Genomic DNA, 13,237 nt, shown 5'->3' on the forward strand with positions numbered 1-13,237 from the left:
AAACGAACGATTTTAAATGTAAAAATTGGAAAAACAAAAAAGAAAACAGAAAACCAACGTTAAAACTTCTTTAAAAAAATCTGAAAAATAATCCCCCCCCCCCAAAAAAAAAAAACGTGAAAAATGGCTTAAATAAGCCTGTTTCAATATTAAAATTTTTAAAATCGGTGGGTACCCGGCGTTGCCCGGGTGGTTTTGGGTGTGTGTGGTCGGTCGGGGGTGGAGGGTGTTAATGAAAACCTAAGAATAAGCAAAGTAAAAAAAAAAAACAGAAAAACGAACGTTACGTGAAAAATGGCTTAAATAACCCTGCTTCAATATTAAAATTTAAAAATCGTAAAAAAAAAAAAAAACACCATCTCACACCACGATTCGAACCCAAAACGTTTAGATAATGACCCAGCACTCTAACCAACTGATCTAAGACAACGTACACGAAATTAGGTAATTTTTTTTAAATCTTTAAACTAAATCGGGTTACAACGTTGTATGACGCATGCGTAAAAGCAAATTCGTCATGAGAGGACGGTTTTTGCTGACACCCCCCCATACCCCCCCCCCCCCCAATCCTGTAGAAAAGTGCTGATTTCAGGGTGAAAAAATTAACGTTTTTGACCAATTTTCAATATTTGTCATGCGAAGGATGGGGCTTTCATATGAGACCAAATTTGTGAATTTTTGTTCTGTCTGTCAAAAGTTTTTAGCGAACACACATACATACACACATTGTTGCTTTTATATATATAGAAGATTATTACATAGGGAATTATTTAGAGTTAAAATCTATTGATAAATACATTTTTTATTGAGAAATACACTTTAAATATGTAAACATTAGGTAATGAATAGGGCTATGACAACAGCATATTCTTTTCATTGTTTTGACTCTCAAGTATATATTCAACACAGTTAGACACAAATTAATCAACCAAGAACCACATCACTCTACATAAAAACATATAAGATATCAATGGATATATAGCTGAGTCAAAACAATGAAAAGAATATGCTGTTGTCATAACCCTAATTATTGCACAGTAAAAATAATTAAATTAAAACAAAAATCATTTTTTTTCTTATTTCCAATTATTTAAATCAAGTAAAAATGCCATTTTTTAATTGATTGCTAAATTTAAAAAGTTTTTTTTTTTTTTTTTCATAGAATTTTCAAGTTAAGCTTTTTACAATATTTTTGCTTATTAAATTGCTCGGTAATTTGCTAGAATAACTTTTTTAAATCTAGTAATCAAGTAAAAAAAAATGGAAATTCGATTGATTCAAATAATTTGAAATAAGAAAAATGATTTTGGATTTAAGGATTTTTATTGTGCAATAAATTATATCAGTTTGAAATATGTCAAACATAAAAAACATTGTTAATGACCGTTTTTTTTTTTTTTTTTTTTTTTTGTTTTTTTTTTTTTTTTTTTTTTTTTGTTTTTTTTTTTTTTTTACACACACCACTTATCAAGGCTCGGAAGCCACTCAGGGATAAGGGTTATTGCAAGTACAGTACGTTAGTGGGGAGATTTAATGAAGTGTTTACTTAAGAGGGCGGTTCATTAGGAATTTGTTAATGTTGGACTTAGACATCCAAGTTGTAGTCAGGTGGGAAGCAGGCAGACGGAACAGAGTTCCACAGGCATGCAGTTCTAAGAAAGAAGCTTTGTTCATGGAATCTACGTTTTGATTTAGGCACAGATAAAGAGCGGGAGAAATTTTTCACAGTGGATTCAGCTAGACGGGTGTTTTTCGTGAAAGATTGGCGAGGGGGGACCAGAGATTGGAGTTCAGACGAGCACCTGCCATGGAAATAACGATAAAACAAGGATAGGCTCCAACGTTTCTTCTGTGGGAGAGAGGTTGCAGGGTAGAGAAAAGGGCATCCCCCACTAAGCCACAAAGTCTATTTTGTACTCTGTCAAGGCAGGATAGGCTGTTTTTAGCAGCTCCTGCCCAGATATGGCAGCAGTATTCCATCCTTGGACGTACTTGGCTTTTATATAGATAGAGAATTGCATCAGTAGTGAGATATCTTTTTGGAGCGGTAGAAGGATCCCATCATCTTTCCAGCGACCTTGGCAACAGACTTGATGTACGTGTTCCATTTCAGATCAGGAGTAAAGGACAAACCCAGAAGCTTATCAAAAAATGGGGCTTCTCCTAGACGAGAGCCATCCATTTCAATTGATGCCAGATGGGGATCAGAGCGTTGATGATGTAAAGATAGGAGCTTGATTTTAGATGAATTAAAGGTAACCAGCCACGTCTTCCCCCACTGAACCACGCGCTCGAGATCAGAGGAGAAAGAATCAGAGAGAACTTTGTCATTTACAACCTTTGATGTGTTGCCGTAGACGGTCGTTTTTGGTAGAAAAAAAAAAAGACAAGTCTACTGATTTTTGGCTCGCTGTTTTGAATTCGGAATAGAAGCATATGAGCGAGGAAAGCGAAAGTAGAAACTAAGGAGTCATCTGCTACAGGAGATCTGTATTATTTTTGTCCTTATGCCGTTTTTATGTGAGGCTAAAAAATAATCTTAAACATTTAGCAACCGTTACAGAGCTGAAAGGTTCAAGATTATTATTTAATCACTAGAAGTAGTCACACGAACCATCATCAAAGATTGCTCTTTGAGAACAACTTGTGGTGTTCTCTGGAGTCTGAGTGACAAAAAGTCTACCCAGATTTCCAGTAATCTCCACCTCTTTCGATAAGTTTTGCAAAAGAATTTGCATTGTCACAACAGCCGCTTACCATTGATTTCTTGTTGGCAGAGACCATTTGTCTTCACTGGAACTTGGGTGGCAATAAGCCTTCCCAAAGTCTCAGTTCTCTTTGTACTCAACCAGCAGAGGTCTGGCTTGTGCTTTCTCTCCTCTGTTTCCATCCTCCCTGACCCTCCTCACTTATTTGCTATGATGCCAGTTTATGGTGATTACAATTATACCTTTTCAGTTTTCAGAATTCCTAATGATTACAATTATACCTTTTCAGTTTTCAGAATTCCTAATGATTACAATTATACCTTTTCAGTTTTCAGAATTCCTAATGATTACAATTATACCTTTTCAGTTTTCAGAATTCCTAATGATTACAATTATACCTTTTCAGTTTTCAGAATTCCTAATGATTACAATTATACCTTTTCAGTTTTCAGAATTCCTAATGATGTTCCTTTGCGTTTTACATTTGTAGCCGTTTCTGTATGTCCAGTTTGTGTCTGTAGCTCATGTGTTAGTCTCTACATTCAGTTTAATATTTCTGCAGTTTTCATTATTGCTTATCTGTTGTATCTTCTCGGCCATCCCTCTGATTCCAATCTCCCCCATTATTATTATGGGGTTTATATTACAATCCACAGAAGTATGAAAAAGTTGTCAAAAAAACAAATATATAACAAATAAATGTTACCAAAGATAAGTTACTTTTCTACCTAACTGAACAAATTTTTTGTGTTTTTTATTTAATACTAGCGAGGGGTACCTGGCGTTGCCCGGGTGTTTGGGGGGGGGGTAAAAAAAATAAGTATGAGGATCGAACCCGAACTCTTGAGGCAAGGTTGTAAATTAAAGTGTGAAAAAAAAAACGTGCGACGTTAACCATTGCCCCACCGCGAGATGCTAACGGAAACACGTTTGAATTTATTTAATTAGTTGGATTTAGCAGGTACCCGTTTTAAATGAGGTTAAGTTTTGACTGCAGGATAGTATTCATTTACTGCTGAACGGTTTTTTTTTTCCCCCAAGATATTATAGGAAAAAGACTAACCCACATGCGGCGAGCGACAAATATTGAATATTTATCTTCTCGAAATCGAGCAAATTAAATAGACAGGCGAGCTTCGTTGTTAACTGTGAGATATTACAATTTGTATGTGATATAAAAAGTTGTAAACCGACCAACCGCTTTTCTGAAAGAAGCGTTTTGTAGACACACAGAAAAAGCGAACACACATACATACATACATACATTTTCGCTTTTATATTTATAGATAAAATGTGTAGTCTGTGGACGTTTAGGAAATTGGCCCCCACATCTAATTTCCACAGTTTACATTTTTTTTCTTTCACATTAATCTCATCGATTACAAACTAAATTTTTAGATTTAAAAAAAAAAAAAAAAAATTTGAAAAAAAATATTTCTTACAACTAATCATCAGGGATCAGTTATCAATTATGACATTTTACTAAATTGAACACCTGCTTAGTGACCATCTCTTCCTTGTGACCGGTGAATATTCCCATCTAAAAAATGTGGTTAGGGTAAATTTTTACTTTCTTTCCAACTCGATGGCGACTTTTACAGGTTTTCGAGTATGCAGAAAATGAATATCACAGTAATGTCCAAATATATTCAATTCAAACAAAAAATTGAATACAAAGTTTAACACGTTTTCTAGAAGTGTAAGCCATGTTTAGTTTCAGAACAGTTTCCGATGGTTCGTTGTTCTAAACAAGTCTTGAGAGGTGACTTGTTTGCAGTAGACAGTTCCACAGAGCAAAATATTCTTACCGTGTCGAGACGGAAAAAGCATGTGAAATTGCTACAGAAAAGGTTTAATATTTATGGAGCAATTCTGGTTTCTGATTGGTTGGTAGCAGAGCATGAATTAATTCGATTCGTCAATTCCTAGCAGCATCGTTTATAAATAGAATCGCCCGACTGTGTGGGATCATACCCCATTATGAATCAAAAATATTGCAGCATCCCCCCTATTTTTTTATAATGGGGAAGTCCCTTATGTTTTTTCTGCTCAAAAATAAATATATATATATTTTTATATTCAATTATACATAACAAAAATTAGAAATCATTTGGATCTTAAAATTTTAGCATGGAAAAAGATGCCATTTTTAATTGTGTTCAAATGTCAAAACAGATATATGTGTACAGAGAAGAGAAATAAAAGAAATGGAAGGTATTTTAACCTTAAAAAGGGGTGGGTATGTGAAAAAGAAGCCATTTCTTAAATTTGATTATGCAGTTTTGTAAAAAAAAAGAAAAAAAACGCATACATATAAATAAACATACATGCAATATGTACCCGTTTAAAGAGTTTTTTTTTTTTTTTTTTGTTAATTAAAACAATGCAAAAAATAGGACATTTTGGAAAAATAAGAAATAAAACTAATGTGCACAAAAAAAATGAATAAAAGTCAATTGTAATTTCTGCGCGCCTTAAAATAAGCATGCAAAAAGTATTTTGTCGAAAAGGAAAATTAGAAAGAGGTTTTTAAAAAGTGACTTTTTTTCTTTTTTTTATTTCAGCAAAAGTATTACTTACGCATTAGTAGGTTAAAGTGTTAATATAAATAAAATGGATACAGTTTAACGTCTTGTCCTATTTTTTTTTTTTTTTTCTTATATACAGAAATTTATATACATACAGGGCCATGAAAAAAAATTATTTAGTCGAATCCCCCAACAAGTTTGGAGAAAAAAACGCTTTAACTTTATTCTTGTTGCAGGTTTCGTGAATACATCAGCGATATTTTGTTCTGATATGTAATTCAAAATAATGGATTCCTTTTTCACCTCATTTTTTATGAAATGGTATTTTATATCTATATGCTTAGAGCATTGGTTGATTATCGTGTTCTGTGCTAAGACTATACTGACTTGATTATCACAATTACTTCGGGGCTTTTAATTAATTCTGGCTCTAAAATAGTCTTGAGGATATTTTTAAGATAGAGTGTTCCCTGGGTCGTGTGTGTGATCGCAATAAATTCTGCTTCACACGTAGAGAGAGATACAATCTGTTTCTTTTTAGATTTCCATGAAATAATAGGCCCATTTTCTGAGAGTCTGAAACAATATCCAGATATACTCTTTCAATCTTTGTCGTTTCCCCAGTCTGAATATGAAAACCCTTCTAATTTTAGGGGATTTCTTGATTTTCTAAATACTAACTTCTGTTTTTTAGTTCCTTTTAAATAACGCAGGACTTGTTTAGCTCTGTTAAATCCTTCATTGTCGGTCGTGATGATTTTTATGACAGTTTTGTTACTGTATAGCATATGTCGGGCCTGGTTGCAGTCATTAAATATATAAGACCACCTATAATTTCGCTGTATTGTTTGTCATTTATTATTTCAGATTCTGTGTGTATATTTTTATTAATATCATTTTCAACCGGTGTAGAGCGTTTCTTGCACTCTCCCATTCCAAATTTTAATAGTATTTTGTCGATGTATCTCGATTGATTCATCGTAATAAGTTTTGCTTTGAGTAAATTCTATTCCCTGAAACCAGGATATTTTGCCAAGATCGGTCATTTTGAATCTTTTACTTAATTTGTTCTTAACATCGGTTAACATTATGTCACAATTTGATACAATTAAAATATCATCAACCCACAAAACCAAAATCAGTAGTTTATCGTCTTTGTGTTGGGTATATAAACAGGGCTCTACAGTGCATTGTCTAAATTGTTGTTTAATAATATAATCATGAAATACTGTATTCCAACACTGAGCACTTTGCTTTAGACCATATAATGACTTGTTAAGTCGCCACATGCTATTTTTATTTTTCATTATAAATCCCTCTGGAGGGGTAATATAAATTTCACAGTCTATTGGGGCATTCAAATAAGCATTTTTTACATCCATTTGATGGATGTTTAGGTCATATTGCGATGCGATTTGCAGTAAAATTCTGATTGTCGTTAGGTTTGTGATCGGTGAAAACGTAGAAAAATATTCTCTACCGTAAATCTGAGAGTAGCCTTTAGCAACAAATCTAGCTTTGTACTGTTCTACGCCTGATGCTGTAGTCTTTTTTGTAAAGACCCATCTTGTAGAAATAACATGTTTATCTTTTGGGAGAGGCACTACCGTATAGGTATCATTTTCCATTAAGGCATCTATTTCTTTTTTCATGGCAATTTTCCATTCATCACGATGTTCTGAATTAATTTCTTCGTTAAAGCTTTTTGCCGCATTTTCCATTGAATAGCAATAGTCGATTTGATAATCTTTTATATTGTCGACCACAAAAAAATCAGGTCGCCTTCTATTTCTTTTGGGATATGTTTCGACTTTATCATCATCATCATGGACACTCTTGTCTCCGTCATTTTTATTGTCTTCGTTTGTTTTAATTATTTGAGGAAATATAATTTCATTTTCTTCATATGACGGGTTTTCGTCTGTGAAATTAAACGTGTCTTTTTACACATCGGATTCTTTTTATTTTATTTTTCTCTGGAAAAAATACTAAATTGGCTGGACTGTTTTTATCGTATCCAAGAAATATACCTCTGTCGGCTTTAATATTCAATTTACTCTTTTTATCTATATATGCGAAGCAAGTTGAACCAAATATATGCATTCTGCTTAAATTTGTTTTTTTTTACTACAGAAAGATTCATATGGAGTTTTAGATAGTGTTTTGTTAAAGCACCTGTTCCGTATATAGGCTGCCACCATAAGTGTGTACGTCCAAAGGTTTTTGGGGAGTTTTGATTCAATGAGTAGACATCTTGCCATTTCAAAAAGTGTTCGTCACGCTCTTTCAGCAGTTCCGTTTTGGTGAGGCGATCTAGGAGCTGATTTTTACATGCTTGATATGATGGTTAATTAGTAAAAATTCAAAGTCTTTATTGGTGAATTCCGTACCGTTGTCAGAGCGAATACACTTGATTTCACTGTAGGGGGCCATGTCGGCTAGATATTTCTTAGTTGCTAGCAGGGTATCAGATTTGTTCTTTAAAAAGTAAACCATTATTAAACCTGAATGGTCATCTATGAAATTGAACACATATCTATAATGTTCTCTGGCCATCGGTTCTACAGGACCGTTCAAGTCACAATGCACCATTGATAGGATTTTTTTGGCCTTTTTGTCTGGTATCTTGCTTTGATAGTTTGTCATTTTCCCTTGCGTACAGACGTCGCAGTTGAAGATTTTTGATGTTTGTATTTTCATTCCATCAACTACAGTGGGCAATTTTTTCATATCAGGAATATTGCAGTGTCCAAGAATTTTATGCCATGTCTGTAGTTCATGGCAGGCGGTTTTCGATGGAACTATGCTATTTAAATAATATAGTCTTCCATTTTCTTTAATGTCGAATACAGTTAGTTCCATTCGGGTATACCAGTTTTGATTTATTGGGGCTAAAGTTTATATTTGCACCTTGTTTTGTGGCAGCTTGTACAGAAAATATATTTTGTTAAAATTTTGGGATTAGAAGAGCGTTTTCTAGAATACAGAAACACACTGTTCACCGTTATTGTTCTTTAGCGAGATTTTAGCATCACCTCTTTTCAAAACGATATCATTTACTCGATTCCCGTCAGTTCTACAAAATGATTTTGTGGCTTAAAGTTGGGATCAAAATTGATAAAATCAGATTCCTTTGTAATCACATGTGCCGTGGCCCCACAATTGACAAGAAAATTATTATTGTTTGTTGAAGCATTAAACGTACACGAAAATAAAAATGTATGGTCGCTAACAGAGCTCTCAACATTTTTAATGGAGTCGCCATTTTGAGTCCTGTATCTACATTGGAAACTCTTGTGATTAGGTCATCCACAATTATGGAAAATAATTTTTGTACTTTTCTTAGGAGAAAAATTGTTTTTGGCAAAGTTGCGGTTTTTATTCCTAGCATGGGTATAATTTAATTTTGGTGTTTTTATGTGTGTATTTTTAAATTTCATGATATTTGTGGATTCGTTTTTTTCTGTGATCATTTTTTCAGTTTCTTCGTAACTTCTGAGTGCAACCTTGAATTGGCTAAAAGTCATGGGTTTTTCTTTCTGGGTTATCACGGTGGTAAATTGCTTGAAATCACTCGGTAATCCCTTAAGGACCATGGAAATTAACAGACTGTCACTTATAACTTCAACAGACATTTTTAAAGAATTTGCAGTCGTTTCGGCTCTTATAATATAATCAGTAATAGTTTTGGCTTCTATTCATTTTAGAGAGGTCAGTTCAGTGTATAAAGAAATAATTTTGAGTTTTCCTTTCGAGAAATAATGCTCTCTCAATATGTTCAATGCTTTGCAGCCATCGTCCAGGGCTTCTCTCATTACCAGTGATAGACTTCAGTCATCTAAACACTGTATTAATTCCGCAAAGACAGTTGTGTTCTTTTCAATGAAGTCGGGGTCGTTTCTGTTTTCAGGTTGTGTTTGAAGTACTTTGTGTAGCTTTTGGATTTGTAGATATCCTAGAAATTTAACTTGCCACAATGCAAATTTTGATTCGGATCCATTGAAATAAAGACGCACGCTGGGCGCATAACCTCTAGAAGTGTAAGCCATATTTAGTTTCAGAACAGTTTCCGATGGTGCGTTGTTCTAAACAAGTCTTGAGAGGTGACTGGTTTGCAGTAGACAGAACGGTGTCCGATGATTCATTGTTGCACACAAGTCCTGAGAGGTGACTTGTTTGCAGTAGACAGTTCCACAGAGCAAAATATTCTTACCATGTCGAGATGGAAAAAACATGCGAAATTGCTACAGAAAAGATTTAATATTTATGGAGCAATTCTGGTTTCTGATTGGTTGGTAGCAGAACGTGAATTAATTTGATTTGTCATTCCCCATTATGAATCAAAAATATCGCAACACGTTTTTTGGGGTTATGAGTAAAAATAAGAATTCAACGGGTCTAACTAATAACAAAAAATTGAATATAAAAGTTTAATTGTATTAAAAACACGTTTTTTGATAATGAGTAAAACATCTGACAATTCAACAGACCTAACTTTAGGATTTGATACAAATAATATTTCTGTTTATTTATATTTTTTATTTTTGTTTTTACATGTAGGTCACAACTTATCAAGGCCCGAAGGCCACTCAGGGATAAGGGTTATTGTGTGTACAGTAATCAATGAGATAGTATTGTAGTAATCATTAGTATTGGGGGTTTTGATAGTGTCTTACTTAAGGGGGCGGTTTATCAGGAGTTTGTTTATGTTGGACTTGAAGACGTCCAAGTTGTAGTCAGGTGGGAAACAGGCAAGCGGCAGAGAGTTCCACTGGCATGCAATTCTAAGAAAGAAGCTTTGCTCATGGAATCTACGTTTTGATTTAGGCACAGATAAAGAGTGGGAGAAAATTGTTGACAGTAGTTTCAGCCAGATGGGTGTTTCTCGTGAAAGATTGGCGAGAGCGGAAGGGGGATTGGAGCTCAGAGGAGCATCTGCCATGGAAATAGTGATAAAACAAGACAGGCTCGCAAAGTCTCTTCTGTGGGAGAGAGGTTGCAGGGAAGAGAAAAGGGCATCCCCCACTAAACCACGAAGTCTATTTTGTACTCTGTCAAGGCAGGATAGTTTAAATTAACTTGGTTTAAATATTTTATCTCTATCTCCATATATATAAAACTAGCCTGAGTGCCCGGCGTTGCCCACATGATTGTAGGTGTGTGTTGAGCAAAAAAAAAAATGTGGTAATAGGCAGGATCGAACTCATACCACGAAGGAGGAAAAGAGCATGAAAAAAACGTGATGTCTTCTGTTACGCCATTGACAAACTATCAGTGACATAGGTTTAAATTAAGACTAGTCAATCGAAAGGAGGGGATGACTTTCAAAAATATTGCCGAAAAAAGCGACCCCTCCTTGTAGAAAAATGCCCAGTTGAGGGTAAAGGAATTAATGTTTTTGGCCAATTTTTCGATATTTGTCGAAATGTTAAACGGTATTTTAGTCAACAATGAAAACAATGAAAGGAAGTCTCATTTTAACATTTCATAAACAAACTTTGTCATCTTCGTTAGTAGCATTAGAACGGATTAGTAGGTTGAAGTGTTCTTGCGTGAAGATAGAATTAATATCATGCCGGCTTGTTGAGGGAGAGAACAGCTCAGTCCACATGTGTTTATAGCTAGTAGTCGCTGGAACAAAGGAAACCGAATACAAGAGAAAGAGAGGGCAAAGGTATTCAGTGTGTTGACGTGTTGCCGAGAGTGTGTGTGTGTGTGTGTGTGTGTGTGAGATGACGAAATGATAAAGATGGGTGGGTACAGCACGTGAAAATAAATGGTAGAAGAGAGCCATATCTTGCTCGTAGTACTCATGTTCAGCCTGGGGCTTTTGCCCCAGGTTAATGTCCGCTGCCTGGCAAGGTCAGGTTGAAAAAGGAATAAAGGTTTGTGATTTTGCCTTTTATATACTCGGTCACATGATTGAGAGCTGGCTTGTGATTGGACAAGCCAAGAAGAAATCGATTTCAAATCTCGAACTCGTGAGAAGTAGTCTCTGCCTGTATGTAGTGTGGGTGGGCTGCTACAGTAGAGCAGGTCGAATTTGGAACCCTGGTGAGGCAATGGTTATGATAGTTGGGGTTTTACATAGAAAAGATCTACACAAAATATTTTTCTCAAAATCGTTATCTTTGTTTGAAGAAATGACTTTAAAAGTTGAAAAATTGAAGCGATTAAAAGTTTTTCGGTGAATTGTCCAGAACGTCCCGTCATCAAAACCATCCGTACTGTTAAGAAAATGAAATACTTATTTAGAATATGTTTTAAACTACATTTTAAAATAAAATGAGTGAGGATAATGAATTAATAAAATAAATATTAATTTTAAAGGCAAAAACATGTTTTTTAAATAGTAACGACCAAAGTTCGCTTTTTCATTTCAGGAACTTTTGTGGGGTGGAAACATTTTAGATTTCACCGTCGCAAAACACGCTCGTTATTGATATTGAAAATTAACGTTTGTTTATTATTTAATTTGAAACATTACGATTTAGACTTAATTATTTCGAAAGGAAAAACGAAAAAATATATTTTATTATATTTCCAGTGTCTGCAGTGAATTTAAACATATTTGTTTTATCTTTTTTGATTTGTTTTTCTATTAGGTTGGTGCAAAAATAATGGCATTTTTTGATGTTCAAATGAACGTCAAAAGCATTATTTTTGCACCAACCTAATATTTCACATCAAATTCTATTTAAATTTTTTATTAAAATGTGGTAATACTCCAGTTTTATATTAAAAACAAAAAAATAGTCCATACAATTTTATTCTACACATTCTTTACGAAATATAACCATGTAAATTTTCAAGTTTTTCTACTTAATAAAAAATACTTTGCAGAAAATTAGTGTCAAATTTTAATTTCTTTTATTTTTAGGGAATAATTGTTTTTAAGCAGTGTTTTTCTTCTAAAATTATAGTTTTAAAATCAGATAACCCACAAAGATTAATACGAGTAAATAAGGAAATTCCTTTAAAGGTTTTTCGTTATTTGTGCATCTGTTATTGCGCTAAAATAACTTTATTTAGAAAGCCATTCTTAATATGGGAAGGAGGTTGCATTATAACTATTCTGTACTTTCACCTAAAAATTTGATAAACAAAAATTTCATAAAAATTAAATTTAATTTGAAAATACTACTAAAAATAACATAGTAACATAGATGCACAAGCACTGGTTTTTTAAACTCTAAACAATAAACACTCGTTTAAAATGGCACAGCTACAGCAAGAATGAATCTCTTTATGGATAAATTCATGTTATCGAAGGAGGAGCTAAAATCTGCTAAAAATGTCTAAACTAAACCCTACTATGCCTCTGACTTGGTTTGGTCCTCTCTGTTCAATTCATTATTTCTTATAACTAGCACTTATTTTTTTTTGCATATGAAACTAGAAGATAGCCTAATACAATTTTTTTCAGTTATAATCCATTTATTTATTTTACTTTTCAGAGTAGAATGTCAGTAAAGCACAACGTTCAGTTTTAACCTGTGGTTCACAAAATTTGCTAGTCACCTTGTCATTTGGATGAAACAGCACCCCCAACTTTACGACAAGTCATCTAGTTTAGTTATTTCCTCGAAAACAGTTATCCACACTTAAAAAATAGTGAGATTTCTAAGTTAATTGCCAAGGAAATAATTAGTATTCGGCAAGCAGTCAATCCACAATTGCCCTTGTTAAGATAACATTAGATAATATTATATAAGACAGAAGGTCAATATATTTTGCTATAAGAGGGCCAAACAAATTGACAGGAAATCTCTTGCAGCAATCAAAGTGAAAAGAATGGAGGGACAGCTAGACAGACTGTTTGATATATCTTCTTGTAGCTGTAAATTTCTGTCTTGAGATGTGATGACTTTGCAGTAAAGTGCAAGACAGAAAATTGTCAAACATCTGCACTTGTCCTCCTAACAAGGAGGTAAAATTAATTTATAGATTCACCTGCAATTGTTCCTTTTTTTGTTGAAAATAAAATGTATTGGTATTTAT

This window comes from Euprymna scolopes, chromosome 26, assembly GCF_053919585.1.
Source record: "Euprymna scolopes isolate OS-2025 chromosome 26, ASM5391958v1, whole genome shotgun sequence".
In the NCBI taxonomy this organism is placed as follows: domain Eukaryota; kingdom Metazoa; phylum Mollusca; class Cephalopoda; order Sepiida; family Sepiolidae; genus Euprymna; species Euprymna scolopes.